This window comes from Corvus hawaiiensis, chromosome 10 (genome assembly GCF_020740725.1).
Source record: "Corvus hawaiiensis isolate bCorHaw1 chromosome 10, bCorHaw1.pri.cur, whole genome shotgun sequence".
Lineage (NCBI taxonomy): Eukaryota > Metazoa > Chordata > Aves > Passeriformes > Corvidae > Corvus > Corvus hawaiiensis.
Window position 1 is genome coordinate 2,045,076 of NC_063222.1, and position 20,371 is coordinate 2,065,446.

Genomic DNA, 20,371 nt, shown 5'->3' on the forward strand with positions numbered 1-20,371 from the left:
GAGGCCAAGCGGAGAGGAAGGGAGGGAGCGAGAGCCAGCAGTGCCCAGGCAGGGTCAGGCCCGGCTGGGGGCAGTGGCAGCCGAGCCCCAGGGGGAGCAGAGTGGCGCAGCGGGAGCGTGCTGGACCCATAACCCAGAGGTCGATGGATCGAAACCATCCTCTGCTAGGGTACTTTTTCACCGACGCTGCCCCACCCAACAGCTTTTACCCTGCTTGGCTCTAGCTCTTTGAGCAACCCTGGCCATAGCGCTCCTCTTCTCTCTGCCCCCACTACCTGCTTTTGTTAGAAATGCTACAACTTTTATAATTTTTTTAACTAACTTTAGTCAGGGGTTTGTTCACCTCTGCCCAGGAGGAGGGGAATCGAAGCTTTTCTTCAAAAGACTCTGTTTACCCAGGGTTTGAGTTTCGCTGGCTGGGGCCTGGTCAGTGTCAGTCAACAAAAAGAAGATTCCCAGATTATGAGAGTTTAACATGCATCTACAGGTTGGGAGTGGCCAGAAGATACAGAGGAGATAAATGGACATTAACATTACCGCCTGGTGTGGCTGGAGACACGTGGTCTGGGAAAAGATTGATAAGAGCACCAAATTAGCATCAAGGGAAAAGGGATCGATAACCCATAGGAGATTGCATACTAAGGATTGTGTAATTTAGGTCCAATGAAGAAGAATTTCTTTGGGGTTTTCACGTAAAAATATGTGATAAATCTGGTAAAGAACCATGTGTGATGGAAAAATTTCCACTGCAGAAACCAGACACGTGTGGATGGAATAATTTCTATTGCAAATCTTGGCCAGAATACCATCCTGGCCAGAGTAAAGTAATGCCTAGTTCTCTAGCATTGAAAAGATGTTGTTTGAGAGTTTCTGGTTTTCCCTAGGCTTTGGTGACACTTTCTCTTTGGCTTTCTCAGGCACCAACACTCCCAAAGGGCCCCTCAGCATGGCCTATGGGCAGCTGTGCAGCAGCAGGCACAGCTCCCCCCATGAGGCCCTGCGTATTATGGGCACACAGGTCTTCCTCCCTTCCCTGCAGGCAGCTCAATCCCCAGCTTCCCAGGCACAGGAGGGCACCTCCTCTAGGGGCAGAGGAGGCTCAGACTGCTCCACATGTGCTCAGCTCAAAGACCTGGGAGCTTTCTCCGTCCTCGTCTGTTTGCTGCCGTGACCATTTGTAGGGTGATCCAGGATCAGGGCCAAGCAGGTATTCCCAAGGGACACTGTATTGGCTAGAGGTGGCTGGGTGTTGGGAGTGGAGGAGACACAGGGTGCTGTGGGCACCGTCTCTCTTGGAAAACCTTTAGCGGTTGGCCTGCCCAGGACACAGCTGGTTCCTGCTGCCACCACAACTCTGAAACATCTGTGAAGCTCGTGGCACCCTCAGCACCGTTGCTGGAGCACGTGAATATTCCGGATGGCGCTCCATCCTACAGAGTAGCCATGGCACTGAAGAGGTTTCCTGAAAGGCCTGGGGACCACGGAGGATTCCCCAGTGAAACAGGACTTGTGTTCTACAACTGCAGGGGCTCCATTAGGAGCACCCAGCAGCGTGAGTGTGCTGAGCCCAAGTGTGAGAGCCAGAGGAGCGCAGGCACGTGCCAGGAGCTGGAGCTGCGGTGTGTGAAGGGGGAGGGAGGTGTGGAAGGAGGGGGCAGCCAGTGTGAGAGGTGCAGGAGCTGGAGCCAGGCCAGGGTGTGAGGTGGCAGTGTGGGAGGCAGTGCCCGTGGGCACTGGAGGAGCAGGAGGCAGCGCAGGCTGCGGGTGGCAGGAGCGGGAAGCAGCAGCGCTGCAGGAGCCTTGCGGGGTAGTGCTTGTCAGAGCTGCCCTCCAAGCAGGTGAGCAGGGCTCGGTCATTCCTGGCCAAGGCAGACCAGCTTTTCTTCAGCCTGGCTCCACACTGCCCGGCCTCTCCTGCTCCCGAACAGCATGGTTTCTTTCCTCTGCAAGTTCTGCTCACACAGAGCAGCTGAGCTCCTGCTCCTGCTCCCCTCAGCCGGGCCTCCTGCTCGGCACTCCGGGCACCTCCCAGCCCAGCAGGCACAGACTGGCTTTGAGCCAGGTCGTCCTTGGCAAAAGCAGACTGCGGGAGCTGCTCTGGATCCTGCAGAGACTCCCAGAGAGCAAATGAGCTGTTGGAGCCAGGTGTGCAGAGATCTTGGTGGTTCTCCATGCCTGGGCATCTCGCTGGGGTTGCAACAGGGCTCAGGCACTGAGCCGCCTAGCTTCTTGCTTTGTCTCCAGTGCTGCTTTGAGCAGGCATTTGGACTTGTGTCCTCCTGGGATGCCTTGCAGTGAAGTTCCTTCCGAGAAGGAAGAGTTCCCAGAGAGGGCTCTGCCCTCGTTGCTCTCCACCATGGGCAGCGAGTGAACCTCTACCCCAGAGGAACTGGAGCTCAGTCGTTGCTCAGCCCTTGGTGTCTCACCTGTCCTTTCTCCTTGCCTCTCCAGCCCCTTTCCTGGGTTCCGCAGAGGGTCTTTCTTTACCTTTTGTAGAGACGGGGCAATGTTTCCCTCTTATTAGTCCTTAAGGAGCGGGGCTGGTTTGGGCTGGAGAAGAGAAGGCAAGGGGGCTTCTGCTGGGTGAAGGTGACTTGCCAAGGCCTGCCCTGAGTCCAAAAGAGCTTGCTGCAATTTGGGAAAGACAAGATTGTGTGAGGTTTCGAGCCTGGCACTTGTAAGAGAGGCCACGCCGGGCCAGCAGAAGAAGCTGTGCTGCTGCCCTGAAGGGTGGCGCGATTAGAGAGTGCCTGGAGGCCCTGCAGGAAGGCTGCACTTGGTGATGGATGTCCAAGGCGATGGAGAGACAGCCAGCCTCAGCCAGGGGCATAAGGCTGAGCAAGGCTGGGCACAGGAGCCAGAGGTCACCTATGCACGAGGTCCCATGGTGTAATGGTGAGCACTCTGGACTCTGAATCCAGTGATCTGAGTTCAAATCTCAGTGGGACCTTGGCTTTTTTCTTCCCTCAGCATGCTGACACCCTCACAGCTCTACTCTGCTCCTGGTTCACTTGTGGAATGCTCTCTGATGAATCACACAGCAGCTGAGGTGGAGATCACCCACTCAAAGTGGGTCAGGCACAGGAGGCAGCTCTGGGACTCTCTGCTTGTATGTTGGACGCATCCAATAACAGGAGACTGGGCTACACTCTTTGGGCAGCTGTTTCCACGTTGGACCATTCCCACAGTAACACCAGGTTACTCTGTGTGGCATTACTTGTATGCCCACCTTTGTCCTTTGTCCTGCTCCTTTCTTGCTCCTTTCCTCTGCGGCTTTTCCTCTCCTCCCTGCCAATTTCGTTCTATTGCTCTGCAGTCAGTGCAAGGAGCTCTACCAACACTGGGCAGTGCCCCATCATTGGGTTATATTTGTTGCCATGGGAGAAGGAAGGATCTTCCCTGGTAGAGCAGGTGGTAGCTGAGGGAGGAGGAGAACAAACGACCACAACTCTCTAGCAATGCTGCACAAAGGCTTTAATGAGAAGGAGCAAAAGCAGCGGCACAGAACACAGACCAAGGGACACGCGTGCGGGGAACAGGCAGGGAAAGAGATCGGCCCATTTGCCAAGGACAGAGGGCATGAGCCGCCGGCTTCAGCAGATCTGACCGCAGCGGGGGGAAGGCAGACACAGGCCTGACCCCCCCAGCCCAAGGGAGCCCCCAGAAGAGATGGGAACCCCCGCACTGCTGAGGGAGCTGCCCACAGCAGCTGACAGAGAGGATCCCACGGCTGTGCTCTGAGGGAAAGAGGTGAGGATGGGGCCCGGCATGGTCACCACCACCGGCGAAGGCTCGATGTACACCGTGGAGTCAGCGCAGCGGGCGACACAGGGCTCACTGCAGCTGCTTGCAAGGGGGGTTGGGCCACAGGGGCCGCAGGGCCGTGGGGGACAGGGTCTGCAGCAAGACATCTCTCGGCGCAGGAGGCAAAGCTGCAACACAGAGCAGGGAGCGCCAACCAGCCTCAGGATCAGTCTGTCTGTCCCTCAGCTCTCTCCAGGGACACATGCGGTCTTCAAAACACGCTCTGTGCCCACAGCTCCCACATCCCTCCTCGTGCCCTGTGAGTGGAACGGCACAGGAAGGCTGCCCCACTTCAGGAATAGGACCCAGCACAGTGGCTTTAAGGCCCCTGTGGAAAGACGGGTCACAGCCCATGTCCAGAACAGACATGGCTGTGTTAGAGATGTCCGGAGACATTTTGCTACACCACGGCAGGTGCAAATTCTGCTGGGCACATCCCCCTGCGGCTGAGCCCCATTGATCCCCTTCTGCTGGAACAAAGCCCCCTCTTCCCAGCTGTCCCCAGCCACCCCCATGGAAAGGCTGACGGCCCTTCAACAGTTCTGTGTCAGGGCCAAGCTGAGGCAGCCCAAGGATCAGCCTGGACAGCCTCCGTGACAGCAGTTCAGCCCACAGGGAGAGATGGAGTGGACTCAGGCTTACCTCGTTCCTCGAGGAAAGGCACACCAGAGAGGAGGAGGATGCAGAGCCTGGAGCAGCGCAGCCTTTTATGCCGTGTCCCAGAGCCCTGTGGGGCCACAAACATTCCTTGTTCGTGAAACATCCAAACTCCTGGGAGTGGCTACTTGCAAGGCCTTGCTGCTGATGAAGTCCCTTCGTCTTTCATCTTAAATGTTGTGCTCCCACTTCATACAACCCGGAATCCTGCAATGATTCTTAGAATCACCTGGGGATGGAATGGATCTTAAATCATCTAGCTTGAGCACCCTGAAATGGCTTCTACAACTTCTCTGGAGAACCTGTTCTAATGTCTCACTCCTCTCAGAGGAAAGGATTCCTTCCCAATATCTAATCTAAATATACCTGCTTTCAGTTTAAAACCAGTAGCCCTTGTCCCATCCCTACACACCCCAACCAAGTGTCCCTCCCTTTCTAAACTGAATGTCTCCTGGGAGCCCTCTCTTCTCTTTGCTGCACAACCCCAACCCTCTCAGCCTGTCCTCACAGAGCAACAGCTCCAGTTGCCCGATGGTCTTTGTGGCTCCTCTTGACCCACTGCAGCAGGTCGGTGTGTTTCTTAGGCTGTGGGTCCTAGAGCTGGACGCAGTACCCCAACTATGGTGTCATGAGAGCCAAGTACAGCAGGACAATCCCCTCCCTCAACCTGCTGGCCACGCAGCTCTGGATGCAGCCCAGGATACGACTGGCTTTCTGCTGGCGCGTGGTGCAGGCTCATGTTCAGTATTTCAACCATCAGAACCTGCAAGCCCTTCTGTGCAGGGCCACTCTCGATCTACTCATGGCCTAGCCTGTGTCCATGTTTGGGATTGCCCTGACCTTGGCACTTGACCTTGTTGAACTTCATGAGATTTTCACAGACCCACCTGTCCAGCCTGTCCATGTCCCTATGGATGGCATCCCTTTCTCTAGAGTACCAACCACTATCGCTTTCCAGGCGCTGCGGCTTTTCTGTGTCATAGCGCGAGGTGCTGCGATCTTCCAAAAGCGTCTCCTTAGCGAAGCCGCTCGGCAGGATCAGCACACACTCACACATGTGTGCATGCACAAACACACTGATAGCTCCAGTAATATCGGTCGATGGCAAAGAGGCAGGGAGAGTCTCTGTGTAGAGTTCCATGGACGAAGGTTTATTGCAGCCGCACCATGAAGGGGTGAAGGGACGAAGACAAAAGACAATGGAGAGTCCAGGTTTAAGTACGGGAGCGTGGCGAGCATCAGAGACCAATGATCTGAGGGCATGGCGGGTGGTACAAAGGCAGGACTAGGGAATGGGAGCCAATAGGAAAGCTCTAGGGCAGTGGCGATAGGCAAGGGCCAATGGGGGAACCTGGAGTGGAGAACTTTCTAGGGCATGGGACATATAAGGTAGCAAGGGGGCAGAGAGGCCAACGGCCAACCAGGAACGCAGAACTGGAGTACATTAGCATAGCAACGCAAAGCATTCTGGGAGACACTTCTTTTCTCACCCTAACCTGGAAGAATTCTCTGGTACTAGGGACTGTCTTACCAGAGGACTCTCTTTGTCTCTTGTACCACAGGCTAACCGGCCCCACAAACCACATCACTTTGCTCAGTGTCACCCACAAACCTGCTGAGGATGCCCTCAATCCCCCCTAACACCCCTTCCACCCCCCATGTCTCCCAGCAAGCTGTTAAATATTCCTGGTCCCATCACCAAACCCTGAGAACCCACACTCATCACTGGTTGGACACTGCTCAAGTGTGACATCGAGCTCTCCACCACAAGTCCTGGAGTGCTGCCATCCATCCAATTCCATGTGCACTGACTGGCCACCCCTCATAAAATCCACGTCACTCCTATTTAGAGAGAAGGATGCAAAGAGCAGGTCCAGCAGTGCCTGTCCTCTGGTCAGGCTCTCCATCCCCTGTGCTAGGATGTTGTCCTCAACACACTCTAGTAGTTCCCAGGACTGCTGGCAGTTCCCTGTGCCGCTTTGCCAGCAGATGACTGAGTGGTTTAAGTTCCTCTCAGGACCAGGGCCAAGTGAGTGGGCTGTGTCCCAACATCAAAACAATTCATCTGTGTCCCAGAAGCATAAGGCCAATTGGCTCAGAGGTCTGAGGCTGGAGTGGAGGAAGATTGGAGGTGGCTTTGTGTCACACGGATTGCCTTTGTCACATTGCCCTCTTCATGGGGACAGTGCCCGCCTGTCAACAGTAGAATTTAGCTATGAGAGACACCTCAAGTGAGCCCTCAAGTGCTTTTGGTGCAGATGCACAAGCCAGCCCTGAGAGGCATTTCTCCCCGGGGGTCACTTTGGCAAGGAGGAGACGGTGGGTAAGTTGAGGCGGAAGGTCAAGGCTGCACAGTTCCGTAGAGAAGAAGAGACGCACCTCTCCAGGGCTGTGGCAAAGTAGGATCACTGTGGGCCGGAGAGAAAGCTCCTCACTGAGAGGAGTGAGGACCACGAGGGCCTTGCTTTCTGTTATCAGTCTCTGCCACAGCCTGCTTTTTTCTGCCCATGAGCCTGGGGAAGAGAGGCAGATTCACAACCAAGACAAGAAAACCAAGGACTCAATAAACTGTCTCTCAAGGGACTTGTCTAAGGGAATCTCCACAGCTGTGTGTCCCTCAAAAACTAAGCAGGGCCCTCATGCATTTTACAAGCAGAGCTCTGGCCTCAGCTTGGGAAGCTGAGATCCTCTAGAGAACAAGGAAATCAACACGTAGGAAGGTGATCAAAGGCACGTGCCTACGTCTCTCCCAGAAAGACAAATGGACCCATTCTCTCACACACTAATTTTGCTCAGCGTGTCCACCCCAGAGGCCAGGATCTGCACGGTGGCCTTGGGGAAGAAGCTGAGGGCAGGGAACCCACAGCTCATGGCTCTTTTTCCTGGGGCAGGCATCCCTTTGCCCATTCAATGCATTTTGCAGTTCAAAGGGATAATGGATCAGTCTCCCAGAGCATGTGGGAATCATTGTGATGTGGAAGAGTTGGGAAAATCCATGAGCTTCAGGCAAACCTGAATCATCCTGATGTGGAAATGAGTGCACACGGTGCCCTGGACTCAGGCATTCCAGGGATACCAGAGCACATAGCCTCTTCCCTCCAAAATTTCTGCCTTTGTCGGGGGCGTTTCCAGACCTTTTAGGACCAGTCCCAAACCACCTCGTACGTCTGTGTAATCCTGTGCTGCTGCTGCTGCTGCTGCAGCTTTCCAAAAGGCATTGCCTTTCGGTGGCTGCTCAAGGGCCCATGGGACGCAGGGCAACCCAGGATAATGGAGATTAGGAGAGACCACTGGAAGTCCTCTGATCCCGCTCTGAGAAGAACAAACTTCCCAGTTGCCTCCAGAAGCTGTGGGCCTTGTGCCATTGTCCTCTGAACACTGCCACTGTCAGACAGGTCCCCGTCTCTTGGACAGCTCTTCCAGGGATGCCCTGCACCCCTGGGGAGCTACCAGGAGATGGAAAGGGCTCCTACAGCTGATCTTCCCAGGTCCTCGAGGGGGACGACCACCAGGAGATGACATTGAGGCTGCCTGCACTGGTGAGCACATGCCACATGGCAGCCTGGAGAGAACAGGGCCGGGTATGTGCAGGGAATGCCACCTGCTCCGCATTGCACTCTCAGGCCAGTGACAAGGAACCCCCCTTTGGGGCAGAAGGGCTGGAAAGCAGAGAGAAAGTCTGTCCCAAGAGAGCTTTCACTCTAAGTCCTCTGGGGAGCTTTCACCCCTAATCCTGAGAGTTGCTTACTGTCCATCTCCAGATCCCACCCCACAAGCCTGGGATCTGATCACCCCGTGGATGGTGCCCTTTCCTTGGCACTGCAGAAGCCACATCTGGGTTGGTGTCCCCATTTGGTGTCCCCAGGGACAAGGGAGGTGGTGGTGATCTCTTATGGCAGAGGGCCAGGCAGAACATAAGGGCTGCAGCACCCGACGTATGGGGGGAGGCGGAGGGCACTGTGCTTGTGCAACCTGGTGGAGATGAGCAAGGTGTGGAGGGGGGCATGGAGCTGCTGTCTCCACCACCTCCTGGAGGTTCTGGAGAGAATGAAGCCAAACTCTCCTGAGAGGTGCACTGCCAAAGGGCAAGAGGCAGCAATCGCAAATTGCAAGAAAAGAAATCCCAGGGCTCCCTGGGGGAAGACAAGGGACAGGCCTGGGAGAGCTGCACAAGGGACAGTGACGTCTTTCTTGAGCTGTGTCCGTGCTTAGAAGTCAGCAGGACAAAGGCCCAGAGCCTGCTGGGGAACCGGGGCAGTTTGGTCTGCCCAGAGCAGTTGATAGGAGCACAATACCTCTAGAGCTCTATCCCGACCTGCTGGGGTGGATCTGGGGTACTCTGGGTCACTACGGCCCTTGAGCAGCCACCAAAAGGCACATCTCCACGCCTTGGGAGACAGCAAATGCAGGACATTGCAGAGAAGCACATGGTGACCCAGGAATGGGGATAAGAGGTGGGGAAATGCCCTTCATGGCAGCAGAACATTGAGGATATGAGCTCTGTTAACCCTTGAACGCCTGAGTCTGTGGCACCCAGTCCACTGAATTCCACACTGGGTGACTCAGGTTTGCCTGGAGCTCAGGGATTTTCCCAACTCTTCCACATCACGATGACACCCACGGGCTCTGGGAGACTGATCCAGTGTCCCTTTGAAATGTAAAACGTATGGAATGGGAAACCCCACTCCTGACCCAGCAAAAAGAGCTGTGAGCTTTGGGCTCCCTGCCCTAAGCCTTTCCCCAAAGCCGCCATCCCGGTCTCTGGCCTCTGGGATGAACACGCTGAGCAAAACGGGTCAATGTGGCTGTGGGTCTCTTTCAGGGAAGGACACGGCATCTCTTTGATCACAAAACCAGGCCGTGGTACAGCCTGTGGACCGTAAGCAAATCCCTATGGCTGTCACTCAGGCCTGCAGGGGACATCCTTCCAGCTGAACATGGGCTTTGCTTGCCACTGAGCTTTGCCACCTCCCTGCAGAGCTGGGTCTCTTCCCCACTATGGGATTGTGCAGTGTTGACTTTCTGCCTCAACTGAGCCACAGTCTTCTGGACATCTGTGATGACCCGTGGAAGTAGTGACTCTCAGGATTAGCCTGAGTGCCTGCACTGAAAGCTCCTGAGAGCTGACCTGGGGTGTCTCTCATGGCTGAATTTAACTGTAACTGGAGCCAAATTAGCCATCAAGTAGAACAAGTGACAGAAGCAATAGACACTACGCAAATCCATTTAAACTCACCTTATGCACTGGCCCGGGAACTCCAAGTCAAGTGGCCTTAGGAAGCTGGGACACAGATGAATCATTTCCTTGTTGGCTGGTGTGAAACTGGAGAAAAATGCCTGAGATGAAAGAAGCATGGACTTCACCAGCAGCAAGGCCTCGCAAGTAGCCACTCCCAGGAGTTTGGATGTTTTGCGAACAAAGAATGTTTGTGGCCCCACAGGGCTCTGGGACACGGCATAAAAGGCTGCGCTGCTCCAGGTTCTGCATCCTCCTCCTCTCTGGTGTGCCTTTCCTCGAGGAACGAGGTAAGCCTGAGTCCACTCCATCTCTCCCTGTGGGCTGAACTGCTGTCACGGAGGCTGTCCAGGCTGATCCTTGGGCTGCCTCAGCTTGGCCCTGACACAGAACTGTTGAAGGGCCGTCAGCCTTTCCATGGGGGTGGCTGGGGACAGCTGGGAAGAGGGGGCTTTGTTCCAGCAGAAGGGGATCAATGGGGCTCAGCCGCAGGGGGATGTGCCCAGCAGAATTTGCACCTGCCGTGGTGTAGCAAAATGTCTCCGGACATCTCTAACACAGCCATGTCTGTTCTGGACATGGGCTGTGACCCGTCTTTCCACAGGGGCCTTAAAGCCACTGTGCTGGGTCCTATTCCTGAAGTGGGGCAGCCTTCCTGTGCCGTTCCACTCACAGGGCACGAGGAGGGATGTGGGAGCTGAGGGCACAGAGCGTGTTTTGAAGACCGCATGTGTCCCTGGAGAGAGCTGAGGGACAGACAGACTGATCCTGAGGCTGGTTGGCGCTCCCTGCTCTGTGTTGCAGCTTTGCCTCCTGCGCCGAGAGATGTCTTGCTGCAGACCCTGTCCCCCACGGCCCTGCGGCCCCTGTGGCCCAACCCCCCTTGCAAGCAGCTGCAGTGAGCCCTGTGTCGCCCGCTGCGCTGACTCCACGGTGTACATCGAGCCTTCGCCGGTGGTGGTGACCATGCCGGGCCCCATCCTCACCTCTTTCCCTCAGAGCACAGCCGTGGGATCCTCTCTGTCAGCTGCTGTGGGCAGCTCCCTCAGCAGTGCGGGGGTTCCCATCTCTTCTGGGGGCTCCCTTGGGCTGGGGGGGTCAGGCCTGTGTCTGCCTTCCCCCCGCTGCGGTCAGATCTGCTGAAGCCGGCGGCTCATGCCCTCTGTCCTTGGCAAATGGGCCGATCTCTTTCCCTGCCTGTTCCCCGCACGCGTGTCCCTTGGTCTGTGTTCTGTGCCGCTGCTTTTGCTCCTTCTCATTAAAGCCTTTGTGCAGCATTGCTGGAGAGTTGTGGTCGTTTGTTCTCCTCCTCCCTCAGCTACCACCTGCACTGCCAGGGTGAGTACTGGCTTCTGTCCTGAGGTTACCTGCAGCTGCACAAAGTACTCCCAGAAATTACACCAGAGCACCAAAGCCTCAGTCACTGAGCTTGGGTCTGTCACCTGGAGATCACGGTCTTGCAGGGCCCGGTGCCAATTTGTTCTTTGTGAGAGTTAATAAAGATATTTTGAGCAACTTTTCAGTCCTGTCAGAGCTTCTTCACCAAAGCATAGGAAAATCAATCTTATCTCTTCTGTTGGTGATGTTGGAATTTTCTCAATGGGATGAGTACATGATTGTGGGCTGGGAAGGAGAAAACCACTTCTTTTCATGGCTGGACGTAGGCAGTGTGGCTTCAACAGAATTTGATGGCAAAGTTCACTCTGTTACTTCCTAAATGGATGAAGCATAAATAGAATATTGAATTGTAATCAGTTTAATGTTTTATAGGGACACTGTGCATTTAGAAGTGTACGGTATGCAAAGGATATGGATACAAAATTAGAAGAGTGCAAAAGGGTTTAGCAGCGCTCAATCCACAATCATAGCAAGGACTTAATTACAAATTCACGGTGACAACATTGATACCATTATCAATTCACACACACCCACACCCACAGAGGCACAGAGAAGAGCACATCTGTATTCAGGTGTGTAAATGTACCTATTGAAAATGCCCCTCGGGCTCATTGAAATGTTCACATCAAATCCCTTTGCATTTCTCAACCAAGCGTGGGTCGGACTTTGAGGAGTGTGCGTGGATGTGTGTGTGGATCAAACCAGGCCACGTCATCAGTGGTGGTCTTTCGAGTACCGCAGCTTTATGGTTCTCAAGCTGCGAGAGACGTTCCACCCAGAGGGAGGTGCTGGCACAGCCCACTGTGGTCCAGGAGGCCTCCAAGAGCCTCACTCAGGACAGAGCTGTTTACAGGCTCACAAGATGATTTGCCTTAGTCATCAGTAAGGTTCCATCTCGGACATAATCCATGGTGGTAAGTTCTGGAAACAACTCCCAAGACATTTGGAAATTGTTTCCAAAACTGAAGCAACAATGGGGGTCTTCCACTTGGGCTACAATTCATCGAGAGAACGTTTCAAGGCTGTCGTGGGATGACTGATGATCCTTTGTTCCCCACCGTGGCTCATGCTGCTCATGGGAAGCTGATGCTGCTGTTATGGTCACGGCTGTTCCCAGCTGTATCATGCAGCAGCACCTGGTGTGGTGAGGGACCTTTCACTGCCCAGCTGGTTTGGTGAAGGGGATGCTTCCTCTTGCAGCTGGTTCAGTCAAGGCTTGTCAGGGGGAGGAGCACAGGAGAGGATGAATGACCACAGCCACAGGGCAGGGTCTCCCAGGTGCCTGGCTGAGGCCAAGGCTCAGGGAGCTGCAGCCAGAGACCCTGGGCTTATGTCCCTTGGGCCTCTGGAATGTGGCCTCAGGGGCCCGTCTGGCTCTGCAAGGGTCCCAACTACAAAGGTGGAGTGGAGCTGTGGGGGTGCATTCCTCCCCCCTCCTTTTTCAAGCCGCACTGAGATCTGAGAAACGCTCATTAGGCCTCGGCCTTGAAAACAGCCTGTTCTCAGCTCTTCCTGAGCTTCTCAGAAACACCGTCTCTTCCCAAGAACTGCTGTCTAACGAGCTCCTGTTTTCCTTATGACTGGTCTTGGAAAATACTTTTGTTGCCTGAACGCCATAGCATTCCTGTTCTCACAGTTTCAAAGAAAGTGGCAACACAAACTGTGGCTAGGATGGAACATTGTTATGGCTAAAGCCCACTCTCTTGCGACCCTATAAACAGCGGTCCAAAATGAGACCATTTGAGTTCTCCTGGAGCGCAGCAGGCTGCGACCAGCAATCTCCCTCTGAGTGAGATGCCTCTCAGAGCCAGCAAACTCTCAGGTTTGCAGTACTTGGAGGATTGCCGAACAACAACGAGTCCTGGGCTGACACCCTCACTCCTTGAGGCCTGACCCTTCGCCCGTCGGGAGATGCAAAGGCATCCAAAGTGAGCATTTCACTGACCTCTGTGGGGAATTTTTCACAGGTAACTTGCTCACACTAACTCTTTATGTCTGTGTGCGTGCACGTGTGCATATGCTATAGCAAATCTGGGAGAAATACTGGTTTCTTAGATGGTTAAGTACCTTGGATATCTAAGTAAGTTAGGCCTGTAAGTAAAGTTAAGTTACAGTTATAAACTTACCTAAATGCTGCTAAGTGTTGTTCTTCTGCTAAGTTGCTAAGTATAACTTCGAAGTCCTATGTTAGGTTAAATGCTATTCAAGTGTTATTCCTCTGTTAAATTTTAAGGTTAAGATATTAATTAGGTTTAATGTATAGGTTAAGTTAAAATACTGTTAAGTTTGAGTGCTGTTAAGCTTTTAGGCTGTGTTCCTTTATATCCTTGCCCCTTGTATGTCTTTTGTCACACACACACACACACACACACACACACACACACACAGAGAGAGACACACAGAGAGAGACACACCCACAAACACACACATTCCCCTAGGTAGTTCTTGGTTTATTTCTGTTTTGATTGCTTGGATTTTGTTTGGTTTTGTTGTTGCTTGTTTTTCCTTGTTGTGCCTTAACTGTTCTGTAAGTAGTAGAGTGACTCTTGCCAAGGAACTTTGTTGTGCTTTCATGTAATATTTAAATCTGGCTTTTGCTGATACCCTTGCCAGCAATTTTTTAAGCAATCTGAAACACTCGTTTGTAAGAGGAGCCTTGGCCCAAAGTGCCTGGGCATTGGTGTCATGGCACAGGGCGTGTGATGTGCAGGGCAGGGAGGGCTGGAGCAGGTAGTTGTGGCCGAGTGGTGAAGGCGATGGACTAGAAATCCATTGGGGTTTCCCCGCGCAGGTTCGAATCCTGCCAACTACGGGGTGCGTGCCCCTTTTGGGCTGCGGGCAGCTGACCACTCTGCAGCCGCGACACAGCCCCAGAGGAGGGCTCCTGCGCTTGCAGCCCCGGCTGTTCCCGCAGAGCAGCTGCAAGGGAGGAGCTGCTGGCAATGCCTTTCATGGCTTCTGAAGGGCCTTCATCAGGGCAAGGGGAAAGCCTGAGCTGCACATGTAAGGGCAGGGGGACAAAAGCCCATTGCTGCTGCAAGGTCTGTGTCCTGCAGCCAAGCCACTTGGCGTGGGGGAAGCCCTGCAAGGGAGAAGAAGCTCAGAGATGTTGTCAGCATCAATGAAGAAGGAAAGGGGAAATGCAGACAGCACCTGGAGCTGACCATTTTGTCACCTCGCATTAGCACCAAGCGTGAAAGGCAAGGACCTGCAGCTTGACAGCCTGCTTAGCACAAAGTGCCTGGAACTCAGAGCTTTTCCTTCAGGGTAACCGTGAGCAGCGTTGAGCTCAGGCACCGGAATTTGCACAGCTAAAAGAGGAGAATTTCTTCCGTTGGTAATTCTAAGCAAAGGGAGCCTGCGTCCCTCCTTGGCCAGCAAAGAACCAAACTGTCGGGCAGGTGCAGTCCCGCAGCATGCTGGGAGCAGAGCTGGATTTCTGGGCAGGGCTGCAGCCGTCAGGATGTCGCTGGATTTCAGGTGCCCCCGTCCCTAGCAAGGCCCAAGGCTGCAGCCTGCGTCCGGGATGCCTTGAGCACATGCAGCGCCAGCTTGGGTGGTCAAAGGGCAAGTGGCCGTGCAGGGCTGTGTGCGGGAGGCGTGGGAGAAGGGCAAGGCCTGGCCCTGGAGCTGTAGAGCGCATGCCCAAGGGAGATGAATTTTTGGGGGAGTCTGTTTTGTGGGGCGGGGGAGGCCAAGCGGAGAGGAAGGGAGGGAGCGAGAGCCAGCAGTGCCCAGGCAGGGTCAGGCCCGGCTGGGGGCAGTGGCAGCCGAGCCCCAGGGGGAGCAGAGTGGCGCAGCGGGAGCGTGCTGGGCCCATAACCCAGAGGTCGATGGATCGAAACCATCCTCTGCTAGGGTGCTTTTTCACCGACGCTGCCCCACCCAACAGCTTTTACCCTGCTTGGCTCTAGCTCTTTGAGCAACCCTGGCCATAGCGCTCCTCTTCTCTCTGCCCCCACTACCTGCTTTTGTTAGAAATGCTACAACTTTTATAATTTTTTTAACTAACTTTAGTCAGGGGTTTGTTCACCTCTGCCCAGGAGGAGGGGAATCGAAGCTTTTCTTCAAAAGACTCTGTTTACCCAGGGTTTGAGTTTCGCTGGCTGGGGCCTGGTCAGTGTCAGTCAACAAAAAGAAGATTCCCAGATTATGAGAGTTTAACATGCATCTACAGGTTGGGAGTGGCCAGAAGATACAGAGGAGATAAATGGACATTAACATTACCGCCTGGTGTGGCTGGAGACACGTGGTCTGGGAAAAGATTGATAAGAGCACCAAATTAGCATCAAGGGAAAAGGGATCGATAACCCATAGGAGATTGCATACTAAGGATTGTGTAATTTAGGTCCAATGAAGAAGAATTTCTTTGGGGTTTTCACGTAAAAATATGTGATAAATCTGGTAAAGAACCATGTGTGATGGAAAAATTTCCACTGCAGAAACCAGACACGTGTGGATGGAATAATTTCTATTGCAAATCTTGGCCAGAATACCATCCTGGCCAGAGTAAAGTAATGCCTAGTTCTCTAGCATTGAAAAGATGTTGTTTGAGAGTTTCTGGTTTTCCCTAGGCTTTGGTGACACTTTCTCTTTGGCTTTCTCAGGCACCAACACTCCCAAAGGGCCCCTCAGCATGGCCTATGGGCAGCTGTGCAGCAGCAGGCACAGCTCCCCCCATGAGGCCCTGCGTATTATGGGCACACAGGTCTTCCTCCCTTCCCTGCAGGCAGCTCAATCCCCAGCTTCCCAGGCACAGGAGGGCACCTCCTCTAGGGGCAGAGGAGGCTCAGACTGCTCCACATGTGCTCAGCTCAAAGACCTGGGAGCTTTCTCCGTCCTCGTCTGTTTGCTGCCGTGACCATTTGTAGGGTGATCCAGGATCAGGGCCAAGCAGGTATTCCCAAGGGACACTGTATTGGCTAGAGGTGGCTGGGTGTTGGGAGTGGAGGAGACACAGGGTGCTGTGGGCACCGTCTCTCTTGGAAAACCTTTAGCGGTTGGCCTGCCCAGGACACAGCTGGTTCCTGCTGCCACCACAACTCTGAAACATCTGTGAAGCTCGTGGCACCCTCAGCACCATTGCTGGAGCACGTGAATATTCCGGATGGCGCTCCATCCTACAGAGTAGCCATGGCACTGAAGAGGTTTCCTGAAAGGCCTGGGGACCACGGAGGATTCCCCAGTGAAACAGGACTTGTGTTCTACAACTGCAGGGGCTCCATTAGGAGCACCCAGCAGCGTGAGTGTGCTGAGCCCAAGTGTGAGAGCCAGAGGAGCGCAGGCACGTGCCAGGAGCTGGAGCTGCGGTGTGTGAAGGGGGAGGGAGGTGTGGAAGGAGGGGGCAGCCAGTGTGAGAGGTGCAGGAGCTGGAGCCAGGCCAGGGTGTGAGGTGGCAGTGTGGGAGGCAGTGCCCGTGGGCACTGGAGGAGCAGGAGGCAGCGCAGGCTGCGGGTGGCAGGAGCGGGAAGCAGCAGCGCTGCAGGAGCCTTGCGGGGTAGTGCTTGTCAGAGCTGCCCTCCAAGCAGGTGAGCAGGGCTCGGTCATTCCTGGCCAAGGCAGACCAGCTTTTCTTCAGCCTGGCTCCACACTGCCCGGCCTCTCCTGCTCCCGAACAGCATGGTTTCTTTCCTCTGCAAGTTCTGCTCACACAGAGCAGCTGAGCTCCTGCTCCTGCTCCCCTCAGCCGGGCCTCCTGCTCGGCACTCCGGGCACCTCCCAGCCCAGCAGGCACAGACTGGCTTTGAGCCAGGTCGTCCTTGGCAAAAGCAGACTGCGGGAGCTGCTCTGGATCCTGCAGAGACTCCCAGAGAGCAAATGAGCTGTTGGAGCCAGGTGTGCAGAGATCTTGGTGGTTCTCCATGCCTGGGCATCTCGCTGGGGTTGCAACAGGGCTCAGGCACTGAGCCGCCTAGCTTCTTGCTTTGTCTCCAGTGCTGCTTTGAGCAGGCATTTGGACTTGTGTCCTCCTGGGATGCCTTGCAGTGAAGTTCCTTCCGAGAAGGAAGAGTTCCCAGAGAGGGCTCTGCCCTCGTTGCTCTCCACCATGGGCAGCGAGTGAACCTCTACCCCAGAGGAACTGGAGCTCAGTCGTTGCTCAGCCCTTGGTGTCTCACCTGTCCTTTCTCCTTGCCTCTCCAGCCCCTTTCCTGGGTTCCGCAGAGGGTCTTTCTTTACCTTTTGTAGAGACGGGGCAATGTTTCCCTCTTATTAGTCCTTAAGGAGCGGGGCTGGTTTGGGCTGGAGAAGAGAAGGCAAGGGGGCTTCTGCTGGGTGAAGGTGACTTGCCAAGGCCTGCCCTGAGTCCAAAAGAGCTTGCTGCAATTTGGGAAAGACAAGATTGTGTGAGGTTTCGAGCCTGGCACTTGTAAGAGAGGCCACGCCGGGCCAGCAGAAGAAGCTGTGCTGCTGCCCTGAAGGGTGGCGCGATTAGAGAGTGCCTGGAGGCCCTGCAGGAAGGCTGCACTTGGTGATGGATGTCCAAGGCGATGGAGAGACAGCCAGCCTCAGCCAGGGGCATAAGGCTGAGCAAGGCTGGGCACAGGAGCCAGAGGTCACCTATGCACGAGGTCCCATGGTGTAATGGTGAGCACTCTGGACTCTGAATCCAGTGATCTGAGTTCAAATCTCAGTGGGACCTTGGCTTTTTTCTTCCCTCAGCATGCTGACACCCTCACAGCTCTACTCTGCTCCTGGTTCACTTGTGGAATGCTCTCTGATGAATCACACAGCAGCTGAGGTGGAGATCACCCACTCAAAGTGGGTCAGGCACAGGAGGCAGCTCTGGGACTCTCTGCTTGTATGTTGGACGCATCCAATAACAGGAGACTGGGCTACACTCTTTGGGCAGCTGTTTCCACGTTGGACCATTCCCACAGTAACACCAGGTTACTCTGTGTGGCATTACTTGTATGCCCACCTTTGTCCTTTGTCCTGCTCCTTTCTTGCTCCTTTCCTCTGCGGCTTTTCCTCTCCTCCCTGCCAATTTCGTTCTATTGCTCTGCAGTCAGTGCAAGGAGCTCTACCAACACTGGGCAGTGCCCCATCATTGGGTTATATTTGTTGCCATGGGAGAAGGAAGGATCTTCCCTGGTAGAGCAGGTGGTAGCTGAGGGAGGAGGAGAACAAACGACCACAACTCTCTAGCAATGCTGCACAAAGGCTTTAATGAGAAGGAGCAAAAGCAGCGGCACAGAACACAGACCAAGGGACACGCGTGCGGGGAACAGGCAGGGAAAGAGATCGGCCCATTTGCCAAGGACAGAGGGCATGAGCCGCCGGCTTCAGCAGATCTGACCGCAGCGGGGGGAAGGCAGACACAGGCCTGACCCCCCCAGCCCAAGGGAGCCCCCAGAAGAGATGGGAACCCCCGCACTGCTGAGGGAGCTGCCCACAGCAGCTGACAGAGAGGATCCCACGGCTGTGCTCTGAGGGAAAGAGGTGAGGATGGGGCCCGGCATGGTCACCACCACCGGCGAAGGCTCGATGTACACCGTGGAGTCAGCGCAGCGGGCGACACAGGGCTCACTGCAGCTGCTTGCAAGGGGGGTTGGGCCACAGGGGCCGCAGGGCCGTGGGGGACAGGGTCTGCAGCAAGACATCTCTCGGCGCAGGAGGCAAAGCTGCAACACAGAGCAGGGAGCGCCAACCAGCCTCAGGATCAGTCTGTCTGTCCCTCAGCTCTCTCCAGGGACACATGCGGTCTTCAAAACACGCTCTGTGCCCACAGCTCCCACATCCCTCCTCGTGCCCTGTGAGTGGAACGGCACAGGAAGGCTGCCCCACTTCAGGAATAGGACCCAGCACAGTGGCTTTAAGGCCCCTGTGGAAAGACGGGTCACAGCCCATGTCCAGAACAGACATGGCTGTGTTAGAGATGTCCGGAGACATTTTGCTACACCACGGCAGGTGCAAATTCTGCTGGGCACATCCCCCTGCGGCTGAGCCCCATTGATCCCCTTCTGCTGGAACAAAGCCCCCTCTTCCCAGCTGTCCCCAGCCACCCCCATGGAAAGGCTGACGGCCCTTCAACAGTTCTGTGTCAGGGCCAAGCTGAGGCAGCCCAAGGATCAGCCTGGACAGCCTCCGTGACAGCAGTTCAGCCCACAGGGAGAGATGGAGTGGACTCAGGCTTACCTCGTTCCTCGAGGAAAGGCACACCAGAGAGGAGGAGGATGCAGAGCCTGGAGCAGCGCAGCCTTTTATGCCGTGTCCCAGAGCCCTGTGGGGCCACAAACATTCCTTGTTCGTGAAACATCCAAACTCCTGGGAGTGGCTACTTGCAAGGCCTTGCTGCTGATGAAGTCCCTTCGTCTTTCATCTTAAATGTTGTGCTCCCACTTCATACAACCCGGAATCCTGCAATGATTCTTAGAATCACCTGGGGATGGAATGGATCTTAAATCATCTAGCTTGAGCACCCTGAAATGGCTTCTACAACTTCTCTGGAGAACCTGTTCTAATGTCTCACTCCTCTCAGAGGAAAGGATTCCTTCCCAATATCTAATCTAAATATACCTGCTTTTAGTTTAAAACCAGTAGCCCTTGTCCCATCCCTACACACCCCAACCAAGTGTCCCTCCCTTTCTAAACTGAATGTCTCCTGGGAGCCCTCTCTTCTCTTTGCTGCACAACCCCAACCCTCTCAGCCTGTCCTCACAGAGCAACAGCTCCAGTTGCCCGATGGTCTTTGTGGCTCCTCTTGACCCACTGCAGCAGGTCGGTGTGTTTCTTAGGCTGTGGGTCCTAGAGCTGGACGCAGTACCCCAACTATGGTGTCATGAGAGCCAAGTACAGCAGGACAATCCCCTCCCTCAACCTGCTGGCCACGCAGCTCTGGATGCAGCCCAGGATACGACTGGCTTTCTGCTGGCGCGTGGTGCAGGCTCATGTTCAGTATTTCAACCATCAGAACCTGCAAGCCCTTCTGTGCAGGGCCACTCTCGATCTACTCATGGCCTAGCCTGTGTCCATGTTTGGGATTGCCCTGACCTTGGCACTTGACCTTGTTGAACTTCATGAGATTTTCACAGACCCACCTGTCCAGCCTGTCCATGTCCCTATGGATGGCATCCCTTTCTCTAGAGTACCAACCACTATCGCTTTCCAGGCGCTGCGGCTTTTCTGTGTCATAGCGCGAGGTGCTGCGATCTTCCAAAAGCGTCTCCTTAGCGAAGCCGCTCGGCAGGATCAGCACACACTCACACATGTGTGCATGCACAAACACACTGATAGCTCCAGTAATATCGGTCGATGGCAAAGAGGCAGGGAGAGTCT

At 54.7% G+C, this 20,371-nt stretch overlaps 3 long non-coding RNA genes and 4 other non-coding genes across 7 annotated transcripts; 5 read left to right on the forward strand and 2 right to left on the reverse strand.

Moving 5' to 3' along the window:
- Positions 1-2,878: 2,878 nt before the first annotated feature.
- TRNAQ-CUG lies at positions 2,879-2,950 on the forward strand. The gene has a single exon. It is a non-coding gene; the product is annotated as a tRNA-Gln (tRNA).
- A 509-nt stretch (positions 2,951-3,459) lies between these two features.
- Positions 3,460-5,363, reverse strand: LOC125330856. The gene is made up of 3 exons (XR_007205724.1): positions 5,349-5,363; positions 4,447-4,690; positions 3,460-3,932 (listed from the first exon to the last, which is right to left on the reverse strand). It is a non-coding gene; the product is annotated as an uncharacterized LOC125330856 (long non-coding RNA).
- A 4,576-nt stretch (positions 5,364-9,939) lies between these two features.
- Positions 9,940-10,974, forward strand: LOC125330872. Its single transcript, XR_007205739.1, has 2 exons — positions 9,940-9,987; positions 10,502-10,974. It is a non-coding gene; the product is annotated as an uncharacterized LOC125330872 (long non-coding RNA).
- A 2,851-nt stretch (positions 10,975-13,825) lies between these two features.
- TRNAS-AGA lies at positions 13,826-13,907 on the forward strand. The gene has a single exon. It is a non-coding gene; the product is annotated as a tRNA-Ser (tRNA).
- Positions 13,908-14,880: 973 nt separating this feature from the next.
- TRNAM-CAU lies at positions 14,881-14,952 on the forward strand. The gene has a single exon. It is a non-coding gene; the product is annotated as a tRNA-Met (tRNA).
- A 2,711-nt stretch (positions 14,953-17,663) lies between these two features.
- On the forward strand, positions 17,664-17,735 carry TRNAQ-CUG. Its single transcript has one exon. It is a non-coding gene; the product is annotated as a tRNA-Gln (tRNA).
- Positions 17,736-18,244: 509 nt separating this feature from the next.
- LOC125330860 lies at positions 18,245-20,148 on the reverse strand. Its single transcript, XR_007205728.1, has 3 exons — positions 20,134-20,148; positions 19,232-19,475; positions 18,245-18,717 (listed from the first exon to the last, which is right to left on the reverse strand). It is a non-coding gene; the product is annotated as an uncharacterized LOC125330860 (long non-coding RNA).
- Between the last annotated feature and the right edge of the window lie 223 nt (positions 20,149-20,371).